Here is a 14,076-nt window from a genome sequence, read left to right as displayed (position 1 = left end):
AGGGAATAACTGGATCATTTCTTTGAACGTAAATTTTATGACTTAAAAGGATTGCTGTTACAAAACCTTTGATCAAGCTTTAAGTATAAAGAAGTTATTGCAACTTGTACAGAATGTTCCATTGAATCAAATTTGAGAGAATTAACATCAAAGGGAAAAAATAACTACATAGAAAAGGAAATAGAGAAGAACAAGTATCCAAAAGGAATGGATTTTTCAAAAGGAAATACCTGGATGATTTCTCTGCAATTCACTCTTTCCACTTAATAGGATGCCTGTTATGAAACCTTTGATCCAGCTTAAATATAAAGAAGACAATGCATTGTGCACAAAATGTTTTATTGAAATAAATATGAGAGAATTGATATCAACTATAATATCCCCAAATGCAAAAGGAAGAAAGAAAAAACCAAAATCAATAGAATGTGAAATAGAGAAAAACAAGTTAGAAAAGGAAGTGTTTTTTCGAAAGGGAATAACTGGATCATTTCTTGGAACGTAAATTTTATGCCTTAAAAGGATTGCTGTTACAAAACATTTGATCAAGCTTTAAAAATAAAGAAGTTATTGTAACTTGTGCAGAAAGTTCCACTGAATCAAATTTGAGAGAATTAACATCAAGTATAATGAACCCAAATGCAAGGGAAACAAAGCGAAACCTAGACACAATGGAATGGGTAATAGAGAAGAACAAGGAAGCAAAGGAATGGACTTTTCAAAAGTGAACAACTGGAAGACTGCTCTGCACATTCACCCTTTCCGCTGAAGAAGATTCCTTTGACACAGCTTTAAAAATAAAGAAGTTAATGCATTGTGAACATAATGTTTCCTTGACGCAAATATGAGAGAATATATATCAACTATAATATCCCAAACTGCAATAGGAACAAAGGGAAAACTAGACTCAATAGAATGTGAAATAGAGAAGAACAAGTAAGAAAAGAAATTATTTTTTCGAAAGGGAATAACTGGATCATTTCTTTGAACGTAAATTTTATGACTTAAAAGGATTGCTGTTACAAAACCTTTGATCAAGCTTTAAGTATAAAGAAGTTATTGCAACTTGTACAGAATGTTCCATTGAATCAAATTTGAGAGAATTAACATCAAAGGGAAAAAATAACTACATAGAAAAGGAAATAGAGAAGAACAAGTATCCAAAAGGAATGGATTTTTCAAAAGGAAATACCTAGATGATTTCTCTGCAATTCACTCTTTCCACTTAATAGAATGCCTGTTATGAAACCTTTGATCCAGCTTAAATATAAAGAAGACAATGCATTGTGCACAAAATGTTTTATTGAAGTAAATATGAGAGAATTGATATCAACTATAATATCCCCAAATGCAAAAGGAAGAAAGAAAAAACCAAAATCAATAGAATGTGAAATAGAGAAAAACAAGTTAGAAAAGGAAGTGTTTTTTCGAAAGGGAATAACTGGATCATTTCTTGGAACGTAAATTTTATGCCTTAAAAGGATTGCTGTTACAAAACATTTGATCAAGCTTTAAAAATAAAGAAGTTATTGTAACTTGTGCAGAAAGTTCCACTGAATCAAATTTGAGAGAATTAACATCAAGTATAATGAACCCAAATGCAAGGGAAACAAAGCGAAACCTAGACAAAATGGAATGGGTAATAGAGAAGAACAAGGAAGCAAAGGAATGGACTTTTCAAAAGTGAAAAACTGGAAGACTGCTCTGCACGTTCAACCTTTCCGCTGAAGAAGATTCCTTTGACACAGCTTTAAAAATGAAGAAGTTAATGCATTGTGAACAAAATGTTTCCTTGACGCAAATATGAGAGAATATATATCAACTATAATATCCCAAACTGCAATAGGAACAAAGGGAAAACTAGACTCAATAGAATGTGAAATAGAGAAGAACAAGTAAGAAAAGAAATTATTTTTTCGAAAGGGAATAACTGGATCATTTCTTTGAACGTAAATTTTATGACTTAAAAGGATTGCTGTTACAAAACCTTTGATCAAGCTTTAAGTATAAAGAAGTTATTGCAACTTTTACAGAAAGTTCCAATTTTATGACTTAAAAGGATGGCTGTTACAAAACGTTTGATCAAGCTTTAAAAATAAAGAAGTTATTGTAACTTGTGCAGAAAGTTCCACTGAATCAAATTTGAGAGAATTAATATCAAGTATAATGAACCCAAATGCAAGGGAAACAAAGCGAAACCTAGACACAATGGAATGGGTAATAGAGAAGAACAAGGAAGCAAAGGAATGGACTTTTCAAAAGTGAACAACTGGAAGACTGCTCTTCACGTTCACCCTTTCCGCTGAAGAAGATTCCTTTGACAAAGCTTTAAAAATAAAGAAGTTAATGCATTGTGCACAAAATGTTTTATTGAAGTAAATATGAGAGAATTGATATCAACTATAATATCCCCAAATACAAAAGGAAGAAAGAAAAAGCCAAAATCAATAGAATGTGAAATAGAGAAAAACAAGTTAGAAAAGGAATTGTTTTTTCGAAAGGGAATAACTGGATCATTTCTTGGAACGTAAATTTTATCCCTTAAAAGGATTGCTGTTACAAAACCTTTGATCAAGCTTTAAAAATAAAGAAGTTATTGTAACTTGTGCAGAAAGTTCCACTGAATCAAATTTGAGAGAATTAACATCAAGTATAATGAACCCAAATGCAAGGGAAACAAAGCGAAACCTAGACACAATGGAATGGGTAATAGAGAAGAACAAGGAAGCAAAGGAATGGACTTTTCAAAAGTGAACAACTGGAAGACTGCTCTGCACGTTCACCCTTTCCGCTGAAGAAGATTCCTTTGACACAGCTTTAAAAATAAAGAAGTTAATGCATTGTGAACATAATGTTTCCTTGACGCAAATATGAGAGAATATATATCAACTATAATATCCCAAACTGCAATAGGAACAAAGGGAAAACTAGACTCAATAGAATGTGAAATAGAGAAGAACAAGTAAGAAAAGAAATTATTTTTTCGAAAGGGAATAACTGGATCATTTCTTTGAACGTAAATTTTATGACTTAAAAGGATTGCTGTTACAAAACCTTTGATCAAGCTTTAAGTATAAAGAAGTTATTGCAACTTGTACAGAATGTTCCATTGAATCAAATTTGAGAGAATTAACATCAAAGGGAAAAAATAACTACATAGAAAAGGAAATAGAGAAGAACAAGTATCCAAAAGGAATGGATTTTTCAAAAGGAAATACCTAGATGATTTCTCTGCAATTCACTCTTTCCACTTAATAGAATGCCTGTTATGAAACCTTTGATCCAGCTTAAATATAAAGAAGACAATGCATTGTGCACAAAATGTTTTATTGAAGTAAATATGAGAGAATTGATATCAACTATAATATCCCCAAATGCAAAAGGAAGAAAGAAAAAACCAAAATCAATAGAATGTGAAATAGAGAAAAACAAGTTAGAAAAGGAAGTGTTTTTTCGAAAGGGAATAACTGGATCATTTCTTGGAACGTAAATTTTATGCCTTAAAAGGATTGCTGTTACAAAACATTTGATCAAGCTTTAAAAATAAAGAAGTTATTGTAACTTGTGCAGAAAGTTCCACTGAATCAAATTTGAGAGAATTAACATCAAGTATAATGAACCCAAATGCAAGGGAAACAAAGCGAAACCTAGACAAAATGGAATGGGTAATAGAGAAGAACAAGGAAGCAAAGGAATGGACTTTTCAAAAGTGAAAAACTGGAAGACTGCTCTGCACGTTCAACCTTTCCGCTGAAGAAGATTCCTTTGACACAGCTTTAAAAATGAAGAAGTTAATGCATTGTGAACAAAATGTTTCCTTGACGCAAATATGAGAGAATATATATCAACTATAATATCCCAAACTGCAATAGGAACAAAGGGAAAACTAGACTCAATAGAATGTGAAATAGAGAAGAACAAGTAAGAAAAGAAATTATTTTTTCGAAAGGGAATAACTGGATCATTTCTTTGAACGTAAATTTTATGACTTAAAAGGATTGCTGTTACAAAACCTTTGATCAAGCTTTAAGTATAAAGAAGTTATTGCAACTTTTACAGAAAGTTCCAATTTTATGACTTAAAAGGATGGCTGTTACAAAACGTTTGATCAAGCTTTAAAAATAAAGAAGTTATTGTAACTTGTGCAGAAAGTTCCACTGAATCAAATTTGAGAGAATTAATATCAAGTATAATGAACCCAAATGCAAGGGAAACAAAGCGAAACCTAGACACAATGGAATGGGTAATAGAGAAGAACAAGGAAGCAAAGGAATGGACTTTTCAAAAGTGAACAACTGGAAGACTGCTCTTCACGTTCACCCTTTCCGCTGAAGAAGATTCCTTTGACAAAGCTTTAAAAATAAAGAAGTTAATGCATTGTGCACAAAATGTTTTATTGAAGTAAATATGAGAGAATTGATATCAACTATAATATCCCCAAATACAAAAGGAAGAAAGAAAAAGCCAAAATCAATAGAATGTGAAGTAGAGAAAAACAAGTTAGAAAAGGAATTGTTTTTTCGAAAGGGAATAACTGGATCATTTCTTGGAACGTAAATTTTATCCCTTAAAAGGATTGCTGTTACAAAACCTTTGATCAAGCTTTAAAAATAAAGAAGTTATTGTAACTTGTGCAGAAAGTTCCACTGAATCAAATTTGAGAGAATTAACATCAAGTATAATGAACCCAAATGCAAGGGAAACAAAGCGAAACCTAGACACAATGGAATGGGTAATAGAGAAGAACAAGGAAGCAAAGGAATGGACTTTTCAAAAGTGAACAACTGGAAGACTGCTCTGCACGTTCACCCTTTCCGCTGAAGAAGATTCCTTTGACACAGCTTTAAAAATAAAGAAGTTAATGCATTGTGAACAAAATGTTTCCTTGACGCAAATATGAGAGAATATATATCAACTATAATATCCCAAACTGCAATAGGAACAAAGGGAAAACTAGACTCAATAGAATGTGAAATAGAGAAGAACAAGTAAGAAAAGAAATTATTTTTTCGAAAGGGAATAACTGGATCATTTCTTTGAACGTAAATTTTATGACTTAAAAGGATTGCTGTTACAAAACCTGTGATCAAGCTTTAAGTATAAAGAAGTTATTGCAACTTGTACAGAAAGTTCCATTGAATCAAATTTGAGAGAATTAACATCAAAGGGAAAAAATAACTACATAGAAAAGGAAATAGAGAAGAACAAGTATCCAAAAGGAATGGATTTTTCAAAAGGAAATACCTGGATGATTTCTCTGCAATTCACTCTTTCCACTTAATAGGATGCCTGTTATGAAACCTTTGATCCAGCTTAAATATAAAGAAGACAATGCATTGTGCACAAAATGTTTTACTGAAGTAAATATGAGAGAATTGATATCAACTATAATATCCCCAAATGCAAAAGGAAGAAAGAAAAAACCAAAATCAATAGAATGTGAAATAGAGAAAAACAAGTTAGAAAAGGAAGTGTTTTTTCGAAAGGGAATAACTGGATCATTTCTTGGAACGTAAATTTTATGCCTTAAAAGGATTGCTGTTACAAAACATTTGATCAAGCTTTAAAAATAAAGAAGTTATTGTAACTTGTGCAGAAAGTTCCACTGAATCAAATTTGAGAGAATTAACATCAAGTATAATGAACCCAAATGCAAGGGAAACAAAGCGAAACCTAGACAAAATGGAATGGGTAATAGAGAAGAACAAGGAAGCAAAGGAATGGACTTTTCAAAAGTGAAAAACTGGAAGACTGCTCTGCACGTTCAACCTTTCCGCTGAAGAAGATTCCTTTGACACAGCTTTAAAAATGAAGAAGTTAATGCATTGTGAACAAAATGTTTCCTTGACGCAAATATGAGAGAATATATATCAACTATAATATCCCAAACTGCAATAGGAACAAAGGGAAAACTAGACTCAATAGAATGTGAAATAGAGAAGAACAAGTAAGAAAAGAAATTATTTTTTCGAAAGGGAATAACTGGATCATTTCTTTGAACGTAAATTTTATGACTTAAAAGGATTGCTGTTACAAAACCTTTGATCAAGCTTTAAGTATAAAGAAGTTATTGCAACTTTTACAGAAAGTTCCAATTTTATGACTTAAAAGGATGGCTGTTACAAAACGTTTGATCAAGCTTTAAAAATAAAGAAGTTATTGTAACTTGTGCAGAAAGTTCCACTGAATCAAATTTGAGAGAATTAATATCAAGTATAATGAACCCAAATGCAAGGGAAACAAAGCGAAACCTAGACACAATGGAATGGGTAATAGAGAAGAACAAGGAAGCAAAGGAATGGACTTTTCAAAAGTGAACAACTGGAAGACTGCTCTTCACGTTCACCCTTTCCGCTGAAGAAGATTCCTTTGACAAAGCTTTAAAAATAAAGAAGTTAATGCATTGTGCACAAAATGTTTTATTGAAGTAAATATGAGAGAATTGATATCAACTATAATATCCCCAAATACAAAAGGAAGAAAGAAAAAGCCAAAATCAATAGAATGTGAAATAGAGAAAAACAAGTTAGAAAAGGAATTGTTTTTTCGAAAGGGAATAACTGGATCATTTCTTGGAACGTAAATTTTATCCCTTAAAAGGATTGCTGTTACAAAACCTTTGATCAAGCTTTAAAAATAAAGAAGTTATTGTAACTTGTGCAGAAAGTTCCACTGAATCAAATTTGAGAGAATTAACATCAAGTATAATGAACCCAAATGCAAGGGAAACAAAGCGAAACCTAGACACAATGGAATGGGTAATAGAGAAGAACAAGGAAGCAAAGGAATGGACTTTTCAAAAGTGAACAACTGGAAGACTGCTCTGCACGTTCACCCTTTCCGCTGAAGAAGATTCCTTTGACACAGCATTAAAAATAAAGAAGTTAATGCATTGTGAACAAAATGTTTCCTTGACGCAAATATGAGAGAATATATATCAACTATAATATCCCAAACTGCAATAGGAACAAAGGGAAAACTAGACTCAATAGAATGTGAAATAGAGAAGAACAAGTAAGAAAAGAAATTATTTTTTCGAAAGGGAATAACTGGATCATTTCTTTGAACGTAAATTTTATGACTTAAAAGGATTGCTGTTACAAAACCTGTGATCAAGCTTTAAGTATAAAGAAGTTATTGCAACTTGTACAGAAAGTTCCATTGAATCAAATTTGAGAGAATTAACATCAAAGGGAAAAAATAACTACATAGAAAAGGAAATAGAGAAGAACAAGTATCCAAAAGGAATGGATTTTTCAAAAGGAAATACCTGGATGATTTCTCTGCAATTCACTCTTTCCACTTAATAGGATGCCTGTTATGAAACCTTTGATCCAGCTTAAATATAAAGAAGACAATGCATTGTGCACAAAATGTTTTATTGAAATAAATATGAGAGAATTGATATCAACTATAATATCCCCAAATGCAAAAGGAAGAAAGAAAAAACCAAAATCAATAGAATGTGAAATAGAGAAAAACAAGTTAGAAAAGGAAGTGTTTTTTCGAAAGGGAATAACTGGATCATTTCTAGGAACGTAAATTTTATGCCTTAAAAGGATTGCTGTTACAAAACATTTGATCAAGCTTTAAAAATAAAGAAGTTATTGTAACTTGTGCAGAAAGTTCCACTGAATCAAATTTGAGAGAATTAACATCAAGTATAATGAACCCAAATGCAAGGGAAACAAAGCGAAACCTAGACACAATGGAATGGGTAATAGAGAAGAACAAGGAAGCAAAGGAATGGACTTTTCAAAAGTGAACAACTGGAAGACTGCTCTGCACATTCACCCTTTCCGCTGAAGAAGATTCCTTTGACACAGCTTTAAAAATAAAGAAGTTAATGCATTGTGAACAAAATGTTTCCTTGACGCAAATATGAGAGAATATATATCAACTATAATATCCCAAACTGCGATAGGAACAAAGGGAAAACTAGACTCAATAGAATGTGAAATAGAGAAGAACAAGTAAGAAAAGAAATTATTTTTTCGAAAGGGAATAACTGGATCATTTCTTTGAACGTAAATTTTATGACTTAAAAGGATTGCTGTTACAAAACCTTTGATCAAGCTTTAAGTATAAAGAAGTTATTGCAACTTTTACAGAAAGTTCCAATTTTATGACTTAAAAGGATGGCTGTTACAAAACGTTTGATCAAGCTTTAAAAATAAAGAAGTTATTGTAACTTCTACAGAAAGTTCCATTGAATCGAATTTGAGAGAATTAACATCAAAGGGACAACTTAACTACATAGAAAAGGAAATAGAGAAGAAAAAGTATCCAAAAGGAATGGATTTTTCAAAAGGAAATAACTGAAACATTTCTCTGCAATTCACTCTTTCCACTTAATAGGACGCCTGTTATGAAGCCTTTGATCCAGCTTAAATATAAAGAAGATAATGCATTGTACACCAAATGTTTCATTGAAGGAAATATGAGAGAATTGATATCAACTCTAATATCCCGAAATTCAAAAGGAACAAAGAAAAAACTGAAATCAACAGAATGTGAAATAGAGAAGAACAAGTAAAAAAGGGATTGTTTTTTCGAAAGGGAATAACTGGATCATTTCTTTGAATTTAAATTTTATGACTGAAAAGGATTGCTGTTAGAAAACCTGTGATCAAGCTTTAAGTATAAAGAAGTTATTGTAACTTCTACAGAAAGTTCCATTGAATCAAATTTGAGAGAATTAACATCAACTATAATGAACCCAAATCCAAGGGAAGCAAAGCGAAACCTAGACACAATTGAAAGGGTAATAGAGAAGAACAAACAAGCAATGGAATGGACTTTTTAAAAGTGAACAACTGGAAGACTGCTCTGCACGTTCACCCTTTCCGCTGAAGAAGATTCCTTTGACACAGCTTTAAATATAAAGAAGTTAATGCATTGTGCACAAAATGATCCCTTGACACAAATATGAGAGAATATATATCAACTCTAATATCTCGAAATGCAAAAGGAACAAAGAAAAAACTGAAATCAATAGAATGTGAAATAGAGAAGAACAAGTAAGCAAAGGAATTGTTTCTTTCAAAGGGAATAACTGGATCATTTCTTTGAAGGTAAATTTTATGACTTAAAAGGATTGCTGTTACAAAACCTTTGATCAAGCTTTAAAAATAAAGAAGTTATTGGAACTTGTACAGAAAGTTCCACTGAATCAAATTTGAGAGAATTAACATCAAAGGGAAAAAATAACTACATAGAAAAGGAAATAGAGAAGAACAAGTATCCAAAAGGAATGGATTTTTCAAAAGGAAATACCTGGATGATTTCTCTGCATTTCACTCTTTCCACTTAATAGGATGCCTTTTATGTAACCTTTGATCCAGCTTAAATATAAAGAAGGCAATGCATTGTGCACAAAATGTTTTATTGAATAAATATGAGAGAATTGATATCAACTATAATATCCCCAAATGCAAAAGGAAGAAAGAAAAAACCAAAATCTATAGAATGTGAAATAGAGAAAAACAAGTTAGAAAAGGAATTGTTTTTTCGAAAGGGAATAACTGGATCATTTCTTGGAACATAAATTTTATGCCTTAAAAGGATTGCTGTTACAAAACCTTTGATCAAGCTTTAAAAATAAAGAAGTTATTGTAACTTGTGCAGAAAGTTCCACTGAATCAAATTTGAGAGAATTAACATCAAGTATAATGAACCCAAATGCAAGGGAAACAAAGCCAAACCTAGACACAATGGAATGGGTAATAGAGAAGAACAAGGAAGCAAAGGAATGGACTTTTCAAAAGTGAAAAACTGGAAGACTGCTCTGCACGTTCACCCTTTCCGCTGAAGAAGATTCCTTTGACACAGCTTTAAAAATAAAGAAGTTAATGCATTGTGAACAAAATGTTTCCTTGACGCAAATATGAGAGAATATATATCAACTATAATATCCCAAACTGCAATAGGAACAAAGGGAAAACTAGACTCAATAGAATGTGAAATAGAGAAGAACAAGTAAGAAAAGAAATTATTTTTTCGAAAGGGAATAACTGGATCATTTCTTTGAACGTAAATTTTATGACTTAAAAGGATTGCTGTTACAAAACCTTTGATCAAGCTTTAAGTATAAAGAAGTTATTGCAACTTGTACAGAATGTTCCATTGAATCAAATTTGAGAGAATTAACATCAAAGGGAAAAAATAACTACATAGAAAAGGAAATAGAGAAGAACAAGTATCCAAAAGGAATGGATTTTTCAAAAGGAAATACCTAGATGATTTCTCTGCAATTCACTCTTTCCACTTAATAGGATGCCTGTTATGAAACCTTTGATCCAGCTTAAATATAAAGAAGACAATGCATTGTGCACAAAATGTTTTATTGAAGTAAATATGAGAGAATTGATATCAACTATAATATCCCCAAATGCAAAAGGAAGAAAGAAAAAACCAAAATCAATAGAATGTGAAATAGAGAAAAACAAGTTAGAAAAGGAAGTGTTTTTTCGAAAGGGAATAACTGGATCATTTCTTGGAACGTAAATTTTATGCCTTAAAAGGATTGCTGTTACAAAACATTTGATCAAGCTTTAAAAATAAAGAAGTTATTGTAACTTGTGCAGAAAGTTCCACTGAATCAAATTTGAGAGAATTAACATCAAGTATAATGAACCCAAATGCAAGGGAAACAAAGCGAAACCTAGACACAATGGAATGGGTAATAGAGAAGAACAAGGAAGCAAAGGAATGGACTTTTCAAAAGTGAAAAACTGGAAGACTGCTCTGCACATTCAACCTTTCCGCTGAAGAAGATTCCTTTGACACAGCTTTAAAAATGAAGAAGTTAATGCATTGTGAACAAAATGTTTCCTTGACGCAAATATGAGAGAATATATATCAACTATAATATCCCAAACTGCAATAGGAACAAAGGGAAAACTAGACTCAATAGAATGTGAAATACAGAAGAACAAGTAAGAAAAGAAATTATTTTTTCGAAAGGGAATAACTGGATCATTTCTTTGAACGTAAATTTTATGACTTAAAAGGATTGCTGTTACAAAACCTTTGATCAATCTTTAAGTATAAAGAAGTTATTGCAACTTTTACAGAAAGTTCCAATTTTATGACTTAAAAGGATGGCTGTTACAAAACGTTTGATCAAGCTTTAAAAATAAAGAAGTTATTGTAACTTCTACAGAAAGTTCCATTGAATCAAATTTGAGAGAATTAACATCAAAGGGACAACTTAACTACATAGAAAAGGAAATAGAGAAGAAAAAGTATCCAAAAGGAATGGATTTTTCAAAAGGAAATAACTGAAACATTTCTCTGCAATTCACTCTTTCCACTTAATAGGACGCCTGTTATGAAGCCTTTGATCCAGCTTAAATATAAAGAAGATAATGCATTGTACACCAAATGTTTCATTGAAGGAAATATGAGAGAATTGATATCAACTCTAATATCCCGAAATTCAAAAGGAACAAAGAAAAAACTGAAATCAACAGAATGTGAAATAGAGAAGAACAAGTAAAAAAGGGATTGTTTTTTCGAAAGGGAATAACTGGATCATTTCTTTGAATTTAAATTTTATGACTGAAAAGGATTGCTGTTAGAAAACCTGTGATCAAGCTTTAAGTATAAAGAAGTTATTGTAACTTCTACAGAAAGTTCCATTGAATCAAATTTGAGAGAATTAACATCAACTATAATGAACCCAAATCCAAGGGAAGCAAAGCGAAACCTAGACACAATTGAAAGGGTAATAGAGAAGAACAAACAAGCAATGGAATGGACTTTTTAAAAGTGAACAACTGGAAGACTGCTCTGCACGTTCACCCTTTCCGCTGAAGAAGATTCCTTTGACACAGCTTTAAATATAAAGAAGTTAATGCATTGTGCACAAAATGATCCCTTGACACAAATATGAGAGAATATATATCAACTCTAATATCTCGAAATGCAAAAGGAACAAAGAAAAAACTGAAATCAATAGAATGTGAAATAGAGAAGAACAAGTAAGCAAAGGAATTGTTTCTTTCAAAGGGAATAACTGGATCATTTCTTTGAAGGTAAATTTTATGACTTAAAAGGATTGCTGTTACAAAACCTTTGATCAAGCTTTAAAAATAAAGAAGTTATTGGAACTTGTACAGAAAGTTCCACTGAATCAAATTTGAGAGAATTAACATCAAAGGGAAAAAATAACTACATAGAAAAGGAAATAGAGAAGAACAAGTATCCAAAAGGAATGGATTTTTCAAAAGGAAATACCTGGATGATTTCTCTGCATTTCACTCTTTCCACTTAATAGGATGCCTTTTATGTAACCTTTGATCCAGCTTAAATATAAAGAAGGCAATGCATTGTGCACAAAATGTTTTATTGAATAAATATGAGAGAATTGATATCAACTATAATATCCCCAAATGCAAAAGGAAGAAAGAAAAAACCAAAATCTATAGAATGTGAAATAGAGAAAAACAAGTTAGAAAAGGAATTGTTTTTTCGAAAGGGAATAACTGGATCATTTCTTGGAACATAAATTTTATGCCTTAAAAGGATTGCTGTTACAAAACCTTTGATCAAGCTTTAAAAATAAAGAAGTTATTGTAACTTGTGCAGAAAGTTCCACTGAATCAAATTTGAGAGAATTAACATCAAGTATAATGAACCCAAATGCAAGGGAAACAAAGCCAAACCTAGACACAATGGAATGGGTAATAGAGAAGAACAAGGAAGCAAAGGAATGGACTTTTCAAAAGTGAAAAACTGGAAGACTGCTCTGCACGTTCACCCTTTCCGCTGAAGAAGATTCCTTTGACACAGCTTTAAAAATAAAGAAGTTAATGCATTGTGAACAAAATGTTTCCTTGACGCAAATATGAGAGAATATATATCAACTATAATATCCCAAACTGCAATAGGAACAAAGGGAAAACTAGACTCAATAGAATGTGAAATAGAGAAGAACAAGTAAGAAAAGAAATTATTTTTTCGAAAGGGAATAACTGGATCATTTCTTTGAACGTAAATTTTATGACTTAAAAGGATTGCTGTTACAAAACCTTTGATCAAGCTTTAAGTATAAAGAAGTTATTGCAACTTGTACAGAATGTTCCATTGAATCAAATTTGAGAGAATTAACATCAAAGGGAAAAAATAACTACATAGAAAAGGAAATAGAGAAGAACAAGTATCCAAAAGGAATGGATTTTTCAAAAGGAAATACCTAGATGATTTCTCTGCAATTCACTCTTTCCACTTAATAGGATGCCTGTTATGAAACCTTTGATCCAGCTTAAATATAAAGAAGACAATGCATTGTGCACAAAATGTTTTATTGAAGTAAATATGAGAGAATTGATATCAACTATAATATCCCCAAATGCAAAAGGAAGAAAGAAAAAACCAAAATCAATAGAATGTGAAATAGAGAAAAACAAGTTAGAAAAGGAAGTGTTTTTTCGAAAGGGAATAACTGGATCATTTCTTGGAACGTAAATTTTATGCCTTAAAAGGATTGCTGTTACAAAACATTTGATCAAGCTTTAAAAATAAAGAAGTTATTGTAACTTGTGCAGAAAGTTCCACTGAATCAAATTTGAGAGAATTAACATCAAGTATAATGAACCCAAATGCAAGGGAAACAAAGCGAAACCTAGACACAATGGAATGGGTAATAGAGAAGAACAAGGAAGCAAAGGAATGGACTTTTCAAAAGTGAAAAACTGGAAGACTGCTCTGCACATTCAACCTTTCCGCTGAAGAAGATTCCTTTGACACAGCTTTAAAAATGAAGAAGTTAATGCATTGTGAACAAAATGTTTCCTTGACGCAAATATGAGAGAATATATATCAACTATAATATCCCAAACTGCAATAGGAACAAAGGGAAAACTAGACTCAATAGAATGTGAAATACAGAAGAACAAGTAAGAAAAGAAATTATTTTTTCGAAAGGGAATAACTGGATCATTTCTTTGAACGTAAATTTTATGACTTAAAAGGATTGCTGTTACAAAACCTTTGATCAATCTTTAAGTATAAAGAAGTTATTGCAACTTTTACAGAAAGTTCCAATTTTATGACTTAAAAGGATGGCTGTTACAA

This window comes from Sminthopsis crassicaudata, chromosome 5 (assembly GCF_048593235.1).
Source record: "Sminthopsis crassicaudata isolate SCR6 chromosome 5, ASM4859323v1, whole genome shotgun sequence".
NCBI lineage: Eukaryota > Metazoa > Chordata > Mammalia > Dasyuromorphia > Dasyuridae > Sminthopsis > Sminthopsis crassicaudata.
This window is presented reverse-complemented; position numbering follows the sequence as displayed.